At 38.5% G+C, this 15,784-nt stretch overlaps 1 protein-coding gene across 2 annotated transcripts in view; it reads right to left on the bottom strand.

Moving 5' to 3' along the window:
* Positions 1 to 15,784, bottom strand: part of UBE2Q2 (ubiquitin conjugating enzyme E2 Q2) — a 68,518-nt gene that overhangs the window by 20,629 nt on the left and 32,105 nt on the right. The window lies entirely within an intron of this gene.

Raw genomic sequence — 15,784 nt, 5'->3', positions numbered from 1 at the left:
TATTAAAAGGATCATGTACCATGATCAAGTGGGATTTATCCCAGGAATGCAAGGATTCTTCAATATACGCAAATCAATCAATGTGATACACCATATTAACAAATTGAAGAAGAAAAACGATATGATCATCTCAATACATGCAGAAAAAGCTTTTGACAAAATTCAACACCCATTTATGATAAAAACTCTCCAGAAAGTGGGAATAGAGGGAACCTACCTCAACATAATAAAGGCCATATATGCCAAACCCAAAGCAAACATGCTTCTCAGTGCTGGAAAACTGAAAGCATTTCCTCTAAGATTAGGAACAAGATAAGGATGTCCACTCTCACCACTATTATTCAACATAGTTTTGGAAGTCCTAGCCACAGCAATCAGAGAAGCAAAAGAAATAAAAGGAATACAAATTGGATAAGAAGAAGTAAAACTGTCACTGTGTGCAGATGACATGACACTATACATAGAGAATCCTAGAGATGCCACCAGAAAACTACGAGAGCTAATCAATGAATTTGGTAAAGTTGCAGGATATAAAATAATGCACAGAAATGTCTTGCATTCCTACACACTAATGATGAAAAATCTGCAAGAGAAATTAAGGAAACATTCCCATTTACCACTGCAACAAAAAGAATAAAATACCTAGGAATAAACCTACCTAGGGAAACAAAAGACCTGTATGTAGAAAACTATAAGACACTGATGAAAGAAATTAAAGATGATACCAACAGATGGAGAGATATACCATGTTCTTGGATTGGAAGAATCAATATTGTGAATATGACTATACTACCCAAAGCAAGCTACAGATTCAATGCAATCCCTACCAAACTACCAATGGCATTTTTTTACAGAACTAGAACAAAAAATCTTAAAATCTGTAGGGAGACACAAAACACCACGAATAGCCAAAGCAGTCTTGAGGGAAAAAAACAGAGCTGGAGGAATCAGACTCCCTGACTTCAGACTATACTATAAAGCTACAGTAATCAAGACAATATGGTACTGGCACAAAAACAGAAATATAGATCAATGGAACAGGATAGAAAGCCCAGAGATAAACTCACGCACCTATGGTCAACTAATCTATGACAAAGGAGGCAAAGATATACAATGGAGAAAAGACAGTCTCTTCAATAAGTGGTGCTGGGAAAACTGGACAGCTACATGTAAAAGAATGAAATTAGAACACTCCCTAACACCATACACAAAAATAAACTCAAAATGGATTCAAGGCCTAAATGTAAGACCAGACACTATAAAACTCTTAAGAGGAAAACATAGGAAGAACACCCTTTGACATAAATCACAGTAAGATCTTTTTTGATCCACCTGTTAGCGTAATGGAAATAAAAACAAAAATAAACAAATGGGACCTAATTAAACTTAAAAGCTTTTGCACAGCAAAGGGAAACACAAACAAGACGGAAAGACAACCCTCAGAATGGGAGAAAATATTTGCAAACGAATCAACGGACCAAGGATTAATCTCCGAAATATATAAACAGCTTATGCAGCTCAATATTAGAAAAACAAAGAACCCAATGCAAAAATGGGCAGAAGACATAAATAGACGTTTCTCAAAAGAAGACATACAGATGGCCAAGAGGCACATGAAAACCTGCTCAACATCACTAATTATTAGAGAAATGCAAATCAAAACTACAATGAGGTATCACCTCACACCAGTTCGAATGGGCATCATCAGAAAATCTACAACCAACAAATGCTGGAGAGGGTATGGAGAAAGGGGAATCTTCTTGCACTGTTGGTGGGAATGTAAATTGATACAGCCACTATGGAGAACAGTATGGAGGTTCCTTAAAAACCTAAAAATAGAATTACCATATGACCCAGCAATCCCACTACTGGGCATATGCCCTGAGAAAACCATAATTCAAAAAGACACATGCACCCCAGTGTTCACTGCAGCACTTATCACAATAGCCAGGTCATGGAAGCAACCTTAATGCCCATCGACAGACGAATGGATAAAGAAGATGTGGTACATATATACAATGGAATATTACTCAGCCATAAAAAGGAACAAAACTGGGTCATTTGTAGGGACGTGGATGAATCTAGAGACTGTCATACAGAGTGAAGTAAGTCAGAAAGAGAAAAACAAATATCGCATATTAACGCATATCTGTGGAACCTAGAAAAATGGTACAGATGAACCAGTTTGCAGGGCAGAAATTGAGACACAGATGTAGAGAACAAACATATGGACATCAAGGGGGGAATGTGGTGGGGGGGGTGGTGGGGGTGGTGTGATGAATTGGGAGATTGGGATTGACATGTATACACTGATGTGTATAAAATGGATGACTAATAAGAACCTGCTGTATAAAAAAATAAATAAAATTCAAATAAATAAAAAAGAAATACACAAAGGTGTTCCATGTCCAATAGAACTATATAAAGGAACCATCCCAATAATGATAGACTAGGTAATTTGGATCAATCCTCTGGCTAAGAATTAGAAAAGGTAGACAAAAATGTACAATAACTGAGCTAAGATCAGGAAGAGAAAGGGAACCCCAGAGAGTGGGGCCTTTTTTTTCCCTTTGCGTTTTCTTTCAATTACAGGAGATAAAGGTAAGAGGTTAAAGAAGCTAGGGCTAAGAAGATAAAAATTGGATTTCAGGGTCCACCAAGGGAAGTCTTTACTAGTCTCCAACACTTTAGGTTGGGACCCTGAAGGACAAACCACAAACTGCCCTGAAGGAATGAAGCGAACCTTTACATCATCTCAATGCCTTTCTGGATTCAGTGATCCTGGATTGCTACTGCCCAAGCACCTGACAGGGGCAAAGGTACATCTTCTCTGTAGAGGAACAGCATCCAAGGCTTCGAATTACCTCTCTAATTTTTCATATATAATATCTATCACCAAAAATAACCAGTCATGAAAGACTTAAAGACGGGCATGTGAAGCCTGGTCTTCTTGCACTTGAGGCTCCACGTGAGTTGCTTGCATGCAAAGGGCAGCTTCTCATAATATTGACATTCAGTCCAGTAATCCTCCACTGTAACAGCTCCTTTACTTTGCAGTGAAAATTGCTTTGTACGTATATTATGACATAGTATGAGTGTGTTTCATGTTTGGTAATTGCAGTCATTGTTGCTTTTGTTGTGGTCATCCATGTACAATGCTTGGTGTCAGTCTATTTATCTCTTGTAAAAATAAAATACAGTGTGTGTGTGTAAAAAAAAAAACAAAAAAAAAAAAACAAAGGGCAGCTTCTCCAGGTTCTTTCCCTGTGCTAAATGTGACTCTGCAGCTTGTCAGTGCCCTGGGCAGTGCTTGTGGCCTCAGTAACCTGGGTGCCTGTGTGTCTGTGGTACACCCGAACCAGGGGTCTGTCTAGCTTATGTCAAGTCTCCAGGGAAAGCCATTTTTTCAATGCCTACAATGGAATGGCAAGGCCTCTGATAACCAGATGTAGAAGATATGCTTGCTCTTCAGGGCACAGTTCAGAATAGGGGACCTTCAACATGGCAGAGGACTAAGACATGGAGATCACCTTTCTCCCCACAAATACATCAAAAATACTTCTACAAGTGGAACAACTTCTACAGAACACGTACTGAACACTAGCAGAAGACCTCAGACTTCCCAAAAGATGCCTGAAGGTGACCTACACGCACAAGGGGGGCCAAAACCAAAGCTGAACAGCAGGAGTTGTGGGAACAAAGAGAAAGGGAAATTTCTCCGTGCAGCCTCAGGAGCAGTGGATTAAATCCCCACAATCAACTTGATGTACCCTGCATCTGTGGAATACCTGAATAGACAACAAATCATCCCAAAATTGAGGCAGTGGACTTTAGAAGCAACTGTAGACTCAGGGTTTTCTGTCTGCGACTGATTTGTTTCTCATATTTATGTTTATCTTAGTTAAGTTTTTAGCTCTTGTTATCATAGGTGGATTTGTTTATTGGTTTGGTTGCTCTCTTCTTTTTTATTATTATTTTTTATGGTAATAATTTTTTATTTTTAATTTTTTTAATTTTTATTTTTATTTTCTTTCTTTTTTTCTCCCTTTTCTTCAGAGCCATGTGGCTGACAGGGTCTTGGTCTACGGCCAGGTGTCAGCCCTGAGCCTCTGAGGTGGGAGAGCCAAGTTCAGGACACTGGACCACCAGAGACCTCCTGACCCCCCATAATATATCAATTGGCGAGAGCTCTCCCAGGGATCTCCTCCTCAACGTTAAGACCCAGCTCCACCCAATGGCCAGAAAAGCTCCAGTGCTGGACACCCCATGCCAAACAACGAGTAAGACAGGAACACAACCTCACCCATTAGCAGAGAGGCTGCCTAAAATCATACTAAGTTCACATACACCCCAAAACACACCACCACACACGGCCCTGCCCACCAGAGAGACAAGATCCAGCCCCACCTACCAGAACACAGGCACTAGTCCCCTCCACCAGGAAGCCTACACAACCCACTGAACCAACCTCACCAACTGGGGGCAGACACCAAAAACAACAGGAACTAAGAAGCTGCAGCCTGTGAAAAGGAGACCCCAAACACAGTAAGTTAAACAAAGTGAGAGGACAGAGAAATATACAGCAGATGGAGGAGCAAGGTAAAAACCACCAGACCAAACAAATGAAGAGGAAATTGGCAGTCTACCTGAAAAAGAATTCAGAGTAATGAGAGTAAACATGATCCAAAATCAAATAGAATGGAGAAAATACAAGAAACGTTTAACAAGGACCTAGAAAACTACACAGCAAACAAACAATGATGGACAACACAATAAATAAAATTAAAAACTCTCTAGAAGGAATCAATAGCAGAATAACTGAGGCAGAAGAACGGATACGTGACATGGAAGATAAAACAGTGGAAATAACTACTGCAGAGAAGAATAAAGAAAAAAGAATGAAAAGAATTGAGGACAGTTTCAGAGACCTCTGGGACAACATTAAATGCAACAACATTCGAATTATAGGGGTCCCAGAAGAAGAAGAGAAGAAGAAAGGGTCTGAGAAAATATGTGAAGAGATTATAGTTGAAAACTTCCCCAACATGGGAAAGGAAATAGTCAATCAAATCCAGGAAGCACAGAGTCCCATACAGGATAAATCCAAGGAGAAATACACAAAGACACATATTAATCAAACTAACAAAAATTAAATACAAAGAAAAAATATTAGAGGCAGCAAGGGAAAAGCAACAAATAACATACAAGAGAATCCCCATAAGGTTAACAGCTGATCTTTCAGCAGAAACTCTGCAAGCCAGAAAGGAGTGGCAGCACATATTTAAAGCGATGAAGGAAAAACCTACAAACAAGATTACTCTACCCAGCAAGGATCTCTACCCAGCAAGGATCTCATTCAGATTCGACGGAGAAACTAAAACCTTTACAGACAAGCAAAAGCTAAGAGAATTCAGCACCACCAAACCAGCTTTACAACAAATGCTAAAGGAACTTCTCTAGGCAGGAAACACAAGAGAAGGAAAAGACCTACATAAACAAACCCAAAACAATTAAGAAAATGGTAATAGGAACATACATATCAATAATTACCTTAAATGTCAGTGGATTAAATGCTCCAACCAAAAGACATAGACTGGCTGAATGGATACAAAAATAAGACCCATATATATGCTATCTACAAGAGACCCACTTCAGACCTAGGGACACAAACAGACTGAAAGTGAGGGGAAGAACAAATATATTCCATGCAAATAGAAATCAAAACAAAGCTGAACTAGCAATTCTCATATCAGACAAAATAGACTTTAAAATAAAGACTATTACAAGAGACAAAGAAGGATACTACATAATGATCAAGGGATCAATCCAAGAAGAAGATATAACAATTGTAAATATTTATGCACCCAACAGAGGAACACCTCAACACATAAGGCAAATGCTAAGAGCCATAAAAGGGGAAATTGAGACTAACACAATAATAGTAGGGAACTTTAAACCCCACTTTCACCAGTGAACAGATCATCCAAAATGAAAATAAATAAGGAAACACAAGCTTAAAATGACACATTAAACAAGCTGGACTTAATTGATATTTATAGGACATTCCATCCAAAAACAACAGACTACACTTTCTTCTCAAGCGCTCATGGAACATTCTCCACCAGAGGTAATATCTTGGGTCACAAATCAAGCCTTGGTAAATTTCAGAAAACTGAAATCGTATCAAGTATCTTTTGCAACCACAACACTATGAAATGAGATTTTAATTAGAGGAAAAACAACTGTAAAAAACACAAACACATGGAGGCTAAACAATACGTTACTAAATAACCAAGAGATCACTGAAGAAATCAAAGAGGAAATCAAAAAATACCTAGAGACAAATGACAATGAAAACACGATGACCCAAAATCTATGGGATGCAGCAAAAGCAACTAAGAGGGAAGTTTATAGCAATACAATCCTACCTCAAGAAACAACTCAAATAAACAAGCTAACGTTACACTAAAGCAATTAGAATACTCTGGTTTCTCTTCAGATAGAATAAATCTTTCGCCTTTTACTAAAAAAAAAAGCAATTAGAGAAAGAAGAACCAAAAAAAACACAAAGTTAGCAAAAAGAAATCATACAGATCAGAAATAAATGAAAAATAAATAAAGGAAACAATAGCAACGATCAATAAAACTAAAAGCTGGTTCTTTGAGAAGATAAAACTGATAAACCATTAGCCAGACTCATCAAGAAAAAAAGGGAGAAGACTCAAATCAGCAGAATTAGAAATGAAAAAGGAGAAGTAACAACTGACACTTCAGAAATACAAAAGATCATGAGAGATTACTACAAGCAACTGTGTGCCAATAAAATGGACAACCTGGAAGAAATGGAAAAATTCTTAGAAAAGCAAATCTTTCTGAAACTGAACCAGGACGAAATAGAAAATATAAACAGACCAATCATGAGCAGTGAAATTGAAACTGTGATTAAAAATCTTCCAACAAACCACAGCCCAGGACCCGATGGCTTCACAGGTGAATTCTATCAAACACTTAGAGAAGAGCTAACACCTAGCCTTCTCAAGCTCTTCAAAAATACAGCAGAGGGATGAACACTTCCAAACTCATTCTATGAGGCCACCATCACCCTGACACCAAAACCAGACAAAGATGTCACAAAAAAGAAAGCTACAGGCCAATATCCTGATGAACACAGATGCAAAAACCTTCAACAAAATACTAGCAAACAGGCTCCAACAGCACATTAGAAGGATCAAACTGAAGAATAAAAACCATATGATCATCTCAATAGATGTAGAAAAAGCTTTCGAAAAAATTCAACACCCATGTATGATAAAAACTCTCCAGAAAGTGGGCATAGAGGGAACCTACCTCAACATAATAAAGGCCATATATGACAAACCCACAGCAAACATCATTCTCAATGGTGAAAAACTGAAAGCATTTCCTCTAAGATCAGGAACAAGACAAGGTTACCCACTCTCACCACTGTTATTCAACATAGTTTTGGAAGGTTTAGCCACAGCAGTCAGAGAAGAAAAAGAAATAAAAGGAATCCACATCGGAAAAGAAGAAGTAAAACTGTCACTGTTTGCAGATGACATGATACTGTGCAGATAACATGATACTATACATAGAGAATCCTAAAGATGCTACCAGAAATCTACTAGAGCTAATCAATGAATTTGGTAAAGTAGCAGGATACAAAATTAATGCACAGAAATCTCTTGCATTCCTATACAATGACGATGAAAAATCTAAAAGAGAAATTAAGGAAACACTCCCATTTACCATTGCAACAAAAAGAATAAAATACCTAGAGATAAAACTACCTAAGGAGACAAAAGACCTGTATGCAGAGAACTAAAAGACACTGATGAAAGAAATTAAAGATGATACAAACAGATGGAGAGATATACCATGTTCTTGGACTGGAAGAATCAACATTGTGAAAATGACTATACTACCCAAAGCAATCTACAGATTCAATGCAATCCCTACCAACTACCACTGGCATTTTTCACAGAACTAGAACAAAAAATTTCACAATTTGTATGGAAACACAAAAGACCCTGAATAGCCAAAGCAATCTTGAGAAAGAAAAATGGAGCTGGAGGAATCAGGCTCCCTGACTTCAGACTATACTACAAAGCTACAGTAATCAAGACAGTACGGTACTGGCACAAAAACAGAAATATAGATCAATGGAACAGGATAGAAAGCCCAGAGATAAACCCACACACATATGGTCACCTTATTTTTGATAAAGGAGGCAAGAATATACAGTGGAGAAAAGACAGCCTCTTCAATAAGTGGTGCTGGGAAAACTGGACAGCTACATGTAAAAGAATGAAATTAGAACACTCCCTAACAGCATACACAAAAATAAACTCAAAATGGATTAAAGACCTAAATGTAAGGCCAGACACTATAAAACTCTTAGAGGAAAACATAGGCAGAACACTCTATGATATAAATCACAGCAAGATCCTTTTTGACCCAGCTCCTAGAGAAATGGAAGTAAAAGCAAAAATAAACAAATGGGACCTAATGAAACTTAAAAGCTTTCACACAGCAAAGGAAACCATAAACAAGACAAAAAGACAACCCTCAGAATGGGAGAAGATATTTGTAAATGAAGCAGTGGACAAAGGATTAATCTCCAAAATATACAAGCAGCTCATGCAGCTCAGTATCAAAAAAACAAACAACCCAATCCAAAAATGGCCAGAAGCCCTAAATAGACATTTCTCCAAAGAAATATACAGATTGCCAATAAACACATGAAAGGATGCTCAACATCACTAATCATTAGCAAAATGCAAATCAAAACTACAATGAGGTATCATCTCACACCGGTCAGAATGGCTATCATCAAAAAATCTACAACAGTAAATGCTGGAGAGGGTGTGGAGAAAAGGGAACCCTCTTCCACTGTTGGTGGGTATGTAAATTGAAACAGCCACTATGGAGAACAGTATGGAGGCTCCTTAAAAAACTAAAACTAGAACTACCATACGACCCAGCAATCCCACTACTGGGCATACACCTTGAGAAAACCATAATTCAGAAAGAGTCATGTTATGCTTCCCTGGTAGCACAATTGTTAAGAATTCACCTGCCAATGCAGTGGACACGGGTTCGAGCCCTGGTCTGGGAAGATCCCACATGCCACGGAGCAACTAAGCCTGTGTGCTCCAACTACTGAGCCTGTGCTCTAGAGCCCATGAGCCACAACTACTGAGCCTGCGTGCCACAACTAATGAAGCCCACGTGCCTAGAGTTCGTGCTCTGCAACAAGAGAAGCCACCACAATGAGAAGCCCGCATACCGCAATGAAGAGTAGCCCCCGCTTGCAGCAATCAGAGAAAGCCCGCACACAGCAATAAAGACCCAACACAGCCATAAATAAATTAATTAATTTATTTATTAAAAAAACAAAAAACTAAAACAAAACAAAAAAGAGTCATGTACCATAATGTTCACTGCAGCACTATTTACAATAGCCAGGACTTGGAAGCAACCTAAGTGTCCATCGATAGATGAATGGATAAAGAAGATGGAGCACATATATACAATGGAATATTACTTAGCCATAAAGAGAAACGAAATTGAGTTATTTGTAGTGAGGTGGATGGACCTAGAGTCTGTCATACAGAGTGAAGTCAGTCAGAAAGAGAAAAACAAATACCATATGCTAACACATACATACGGAATCTTAAAACAAAAACAAAAAAGGTTCTGAAGAACCTAGGGGCAGGATAGGAATAAAGACGCAGACGTAGAGAATGGACTTGAGGACACGGGGAGGGGGAAGGATAAGCTGGGACGAAGTGAGAGAGTAGCACTGACATATATACACTACCAAATGTAAAATAGCTAGCTAGTGGGAAGCAGCTGCATAGCACAGGGAGATCAGCTTGGTGCTTTGTGACCACCTAGATGGGTGGGATATGGAGGGTGGGAGGGAGACACAAGAGGGAGGGGATATGGGTATATATGTATACATATAATTGATTCACTTTGTTATACAGCAGAAACTAACACAACATTGTAAAGTAACTATACTTCAATAAAGATGTTTAAAAAAAAAAAAAAGACGACCTGATCAGAAAATAAGAAGCAAACTACAGACGAAACTACAAGGGGTCAAAATAAGAGAGTTATCAGACACAGATTTTAAAATAACTATGCTGAGTATGCGCAAGAAAAGGCAAGATTGAAAACCCTGGCAGAAAATTAAAATTATAAAAATGAACTATATAGGAATTCTGAAGCTTAGAAATACAGATACTGAAATTAATAACTTAATGGATGAGTTTACCACCACGGAGACTTGGAAGAGAAATTCAGTATGCTAGAAAAATAGGTCAGAAAACATCCCAAATGAAGCTAAGAGAGAGAAAAATGTGGAAAATACAGATAATAAACAAGACATAGGGAAATGTATTGAAAAGGCTAATCATATATGTAGAGTCCTAGAATGGGACAGACGCCATATTTGAAGAGATAATGCCTGATAATGTCTGAAAATTTTCCAGAACTGATTAAAGACTTCATGAGATTTACACACTATAAATACTTCAAGAGAAACAATGGAAGCTATAATAAGGGAATGATATCTTTGAGGTACTGAAAGAAAGGAATCTCCACCTTAAAAATCTATACACAATAAAAATACTTTCCAAAAGTGAGGTCCAAATAAAGATATTTTCCTATAAGCAGACCCACACTGAAGGAAACAAAAAAGGATATTCTTCAGGCAAGAGAAAGAAGATCCTAGACGGAAACCTGGAGAATAAAGACCATGAAAAGAGCTAATATGTACAAAGATCCAAATGAATACTGATGAATTATGTAACAATAATGTATAAGGCTTTAGATAAATATAGAACTAAAATGCATGACAACAACAGCACGTATTTGGCAGGGTGTACATGTTCTATGGTCTTTGCCTTGACAAGGAAAAGGAAAAACACAAATTAACGAATTTATATTATACTTTGACAAGCTAAGGATATGTATTATAATTGTAAGGTAGTAAATTAGAGTAAAGGATGATAAGCACCAAGCTAACAGAAGTGGGAAACTGGAGTAATAAAAAAAAAAAAATCCAAAAGAAAGTGGGAAAAAAAAAACATGGAGCAAGGACAAGTAAATGAGACAGATTTAAACCCGAATAGCAATACCAACATTAAATGCAAATACATAACTGCTCCAATTAATCTGACAACGATCATCAGATCTGATAAAAATATATAAAGGCAAGATGAGAGAATAGAACCTCAGCTAACTCTCTGGCTGCGCAATTCTCTGTTTCAAATTTTCAGTCCTGGAAACGGAGGTTTCCAAAAGAATAAAACTTTTTCTCTCAATGAACTGAAGTAAAGATGGTAGCTGAAGTGGCCCAGAGTGTTAGAGGTCAGTCTCTAGGGGCCAGGAGGCCCAGAAGGCTACCCCTCACTTTCCTACAACAGCGGAGTAGAGTAACAGCATGCTGCCTCCACGAAGATATGGCAGGAAGTCTAAGAGAAATTACTTCTGATTTCTGTGTTCAAAAAAATGAGAATTAGGAAACTAACGCCTCTTAAAAAATCAATCTGCAGGTAAAAGAGCTAAACAAACATTTGTTTCATCCAGTTATTTCTAAGGAACACAAAACTACAGTTTTAACTGGAAAAATAACCAGCATAATTCCAGTACCTTACTACCCATCCTCAAGTAAGATTCTGAGGAACATGTAAACTATGTAAATTCAATCCTAATAGGAGAGGGGGATAAAAAGCACACTTCTGACGGCTAAAACAGATAATCTCAGCTATCTACTGCAAGGCAGAAAAAGAAGAAATCTACCCACACAAGAAACCAGCTTAATGACAGTTATTACAATCCATTTCCAAATAAGTAGCTTACCTTTTATCTACAATTTAACAGATAAAGAAAGGCATAGATGCAAAGCTTGGTAAAGTACCACTTCATTTAATTTCCTGTATTTCAGATCTTTAAATATGTGATCCCAAATGAGTGACTACAAAACCTGGTTTTTATATATATAAATTTATTTATTTTATTTATTTTTGGCTACATTGGGTCTTCGTTGCTGCATGCGGGCTTTCCCTAGTTGCGGCGAGCGGGGGCTACTCTTGGTTGCGGTGCGCGGGCTTCTCATTGCGTTGGCTTCTCTTGTTGCAGAGCATGGGCTCTAGGCGCACGGGCTTCAGTAGTTGTGGCTTGCGGGCTCTAGAGCGCAGGCTCAGTAGTTATGGCGCACAGGCTTCGTTGCTCCACGGCATGTGGGATCTTCCCAGACCAGGGCTCGAACCCGTGTCCCCTGCATTGGCAGGCAGATTCTTAACCACTGCGCCACCAGGGAAGCCCCAAAACCTCTTTTAATTAATTATGTGACAGTGAGAACTCCCTTCATTTTAAGTAATCCTTCAGATTAACTATTCTACATCAAAACAGGGATTCTATTCCATAAACTCTGTACCTTGGAAGTCAGTAATCAAGATTTTACAGAAATAAAAAGGTGTGGGGTTGGCGGGGGCGGGGGGGGTGCGGGGAAGGGGGGTTGTTTACAGGCATTGGTGGGTGGGGTGGAGGAAGGTTTCTGTTTAAATAGATATGCAAGAGGGAATTCCCTGGTGGTCCAGTGGTTAGGACTCCATGCTTTCACTACCAAGGGTCCGGGTTCAGTCCCTGGTTAGGGAACTAAGATCCTGCAAGGAACTAAGATCCCACAAGCCGTGTGGGTGTGGCCAAAAAAAGAAAAAAAAAAAAGATACGCAAGCTATTGTGGTATACTAACTCAGAAACTAAGAACCTCAGGGTTTACAAGGATGTCATAAAGTTATCCAATTTCCAAATCAACACCTTGGGCTTCCAAGCTATTCTCAGCCATGAGGAACATTCTATTTTTAAAAGACTAGAGCCATCATCGGATGGCTCTAAATAGTTATAAATCACCTCCTTATATTGAGTTGAAAATTGTCTCTTTACAGTTTGACTTACTAATTCTATTGTCATGCCTTGTGTTCATCAAAAACTAATCAAACTAATATGTATACATACACAGCCCTTCAAATAGTTGAAGACAAGCTATCAGGAACCCCCATGTTCTCCTCTCCAAATCTATAATTTCACCTGCTATCTTAGGACATGGTACGGAATCTTTCTAATCCTTGCTACTATTCTCTAAATAAACCCAGATTTGTCTAAATAAATCCTTCTTAAAGTACTACCTCAAAATTCAACTCAGTAGTTCAGATGTGGCCTGAGAAGCCAGACCACCACTTCCTTACCAAGTTGCTGACAAATCTAATAGGTCCCATTCCCTCCTACCCCTTTCCCCTTCCCCATCCTTGTGTCATGTTACATCTCAAGTTTCATTTTCTTATTCTCCATGACCCTCAAGTTGTCACCATGGCCATCCAAGGCCCTAAATACTGTTCATGCTCCTTCTGTGAATCCTTCTTTCTGAGTCATACCTGCTAATCCTCCAAAGTCTATGAATCCTGATACTAATAACTTGGCAATTGAGTTTAAGGTCCTCTTAGTAAGGTCAGTTAGCTCAAGGCAATCACATTCTTCCCAGGCCTCTTAAGAAATACTTCAACCCTAGCAAAGGCCCTTCTTTCTGGTATCAGGAACCATGGTTGAGAAACACAAATCCAACAGAATTTCAGCCATTTACCTCCCAGATCGTCCCCTCCCTGAAGTTCTACCTAGAGCAGGAAAATATAATGAAAACACTATCTGCAGTCACAAGTCCTTCAGTTTCCTGGTCAAGATTTCAGATTCCCTAAAAAGATATCTCTGAAAGAGGAAGTGAGAGGGGAGGGGCCCACATCAGTCTTCAAAGATACTGATAAGGTTCTACTTCTTAAGCTTGGTGTTGGGCCTATGGGAATACGATTTAATATGACTGCTTAGATTTCAGGTTAAAAATATTTTTCATGTATTTTTTAAAAAGATACGTTCCGGGCTTCCCTAGTGGCGCAGTGGTTGAGAATCTGCCTGCCAATGCAGGGGACACGGGTTCAAGCCCTGGTCTGGGAAGATCCCACATGCCGCAGAGCGGCTAGGCCCGTGAGCCACAATTACTGAGCCTGCGCGTCTGGAGCCTGTGCTCCGCAACAAGAAAGGCCGCGATAGTGAGAGGCCCGCGCACCGCGATGAAGAGTGGCCCCCACTTGCCGCAACTAGAGGAAGCCCTCGCACAGAAACGAAGACCCAACACAGCCATACATAAATAAATAAATAAATAAATTAATTAATTAAAAATTAAAAAAAAAAAAGATACGTTCCCAGGGGTTTTTTTCACCATATGAATCAGTAAAAATAGTCACTAGCAATTTCAGTAAATATAAACCAGATTCACTCTCTAGGAAGACAACCCAGTTGATAGCCACAATAATTTCTACAATAACAAAGCTGTGGGAAAACAATGACATTTGACATTTGGGCTATTTGAAGAAAGTTCAATCATAAATGAGGATATAAGCCCAAACAAGAATATACACACACAAAAGCTAAGTAAGCAGCTTTCAGAAAATTACTCCTTTTTGCAAGTATAAAAGTATCCTTTCATGCCTTTTGTTTTCTTCCTTCAAAACATCTCATATCCATCTACTCTCACCTATTCCTACCACTACCAACCTTCATTGCTCTTTGCCCAGATTAAAATCAAAGTCCCCAACTAGTCTCCCAGAAATCTACTCTATCCTATCTAAACTCTACTCTGATGCTGAAGGCATACTAATTCTTTTTTAAAAATAAAATAAAAAGCCTAACAGATCAATCATGCCCCTGCCTAAAAACGTCTGCTGGCTTTTTACCGCATTAAGGTAAGCCCCCAGACTCTTCATCATGATCTCCAAAGCCCTATAGTTTTCATCACAGATTTCTCCCCAGAAAGACTACAGGCTCTTGAAGAACAGGGATTATTTAGATGCCCCACATCCTCAAGCCTTCTATAGCACCTAATGCATTGAAGTCCACCTAACTGAAATGGGGAAAAAAAAAAAAAAAAAGTTTATCTGCAAGACAACTGTTACACAATTTTTTCTCAATTTCAAAGAACAGGTCAAAAAGAAGCTCCAAATAATTAAAATATAACCCCTTAGAAACACTTCCTAGTTTTTTTAAACAAAGATTTAAAACCACTACATTTAATCTAGATTCCATTGCTTTAACCTTTATTTTTTAGCATCTTTTAAAAACACTTAAATATATAGGTATAAAGGTACACCATTACACACTAGCATGAAATAGTATCCATGCGACTACCACCCTGGTCAAGAAACAGACTATAGTCAATAAACAAGAAGCCCCCAGGTGTCCCTTTCAGCTCACAACTCCCTCCCCGCTTACCTAGATGTACTTGCTATGCTAAACTGTATGGTAATCACATCTTCGTTTCTCTTGATAGTTTTATTGCCCAAGTATGAATCCATAAGTATTTCTCATTTTTGTTCCACTAAGAAGCCTTTTTAGAATAATTTTTTCCTAACTCCTCCCCGTCCTGCTCCCTGACAAAATTTTTCACACCACAGACATACTGTGTATCTATTTATGTATTGTGGCCCTTTGAAGGGCTACAGACTATTGTAATATCTAAGACTTTTTCACTCCAAGGACCAATTTTCACACCATTCGGGGGAATACTGCCTCCGTGAGAATGCATGCTTAAATAATATAATTCAGTTTTACCTATTTTTGAGCTGTACAAATGAAATTGTACAAAACATGTTTTGGGAATCTGGTTTCTTTTGCTCAACACTGTGTTTAAGATTCGTCTATCTTATTG

The sequence above is a fragment of the Balaenoptera acutorostrata genome, chromosome 3 (genome assembly GCF_949987535.1).
Source record: "Balaenoptera acutorostrata chromosome 3, mBalAcu1.1, whole genome shotgun sequence".
NCBI classification, from domain to species: Eukaryota; Metazoa; Chordata; class Mammalia; order Artiodactyla; family Balaenopteridae; genus Balaenoptera; species Balaenoptera acutorostrata.
The sequence above is the reverse complement of the archived record's forward strand: the minus strand, read 5'-3'. Positions and strand labels throughout refer to the sequence as shown.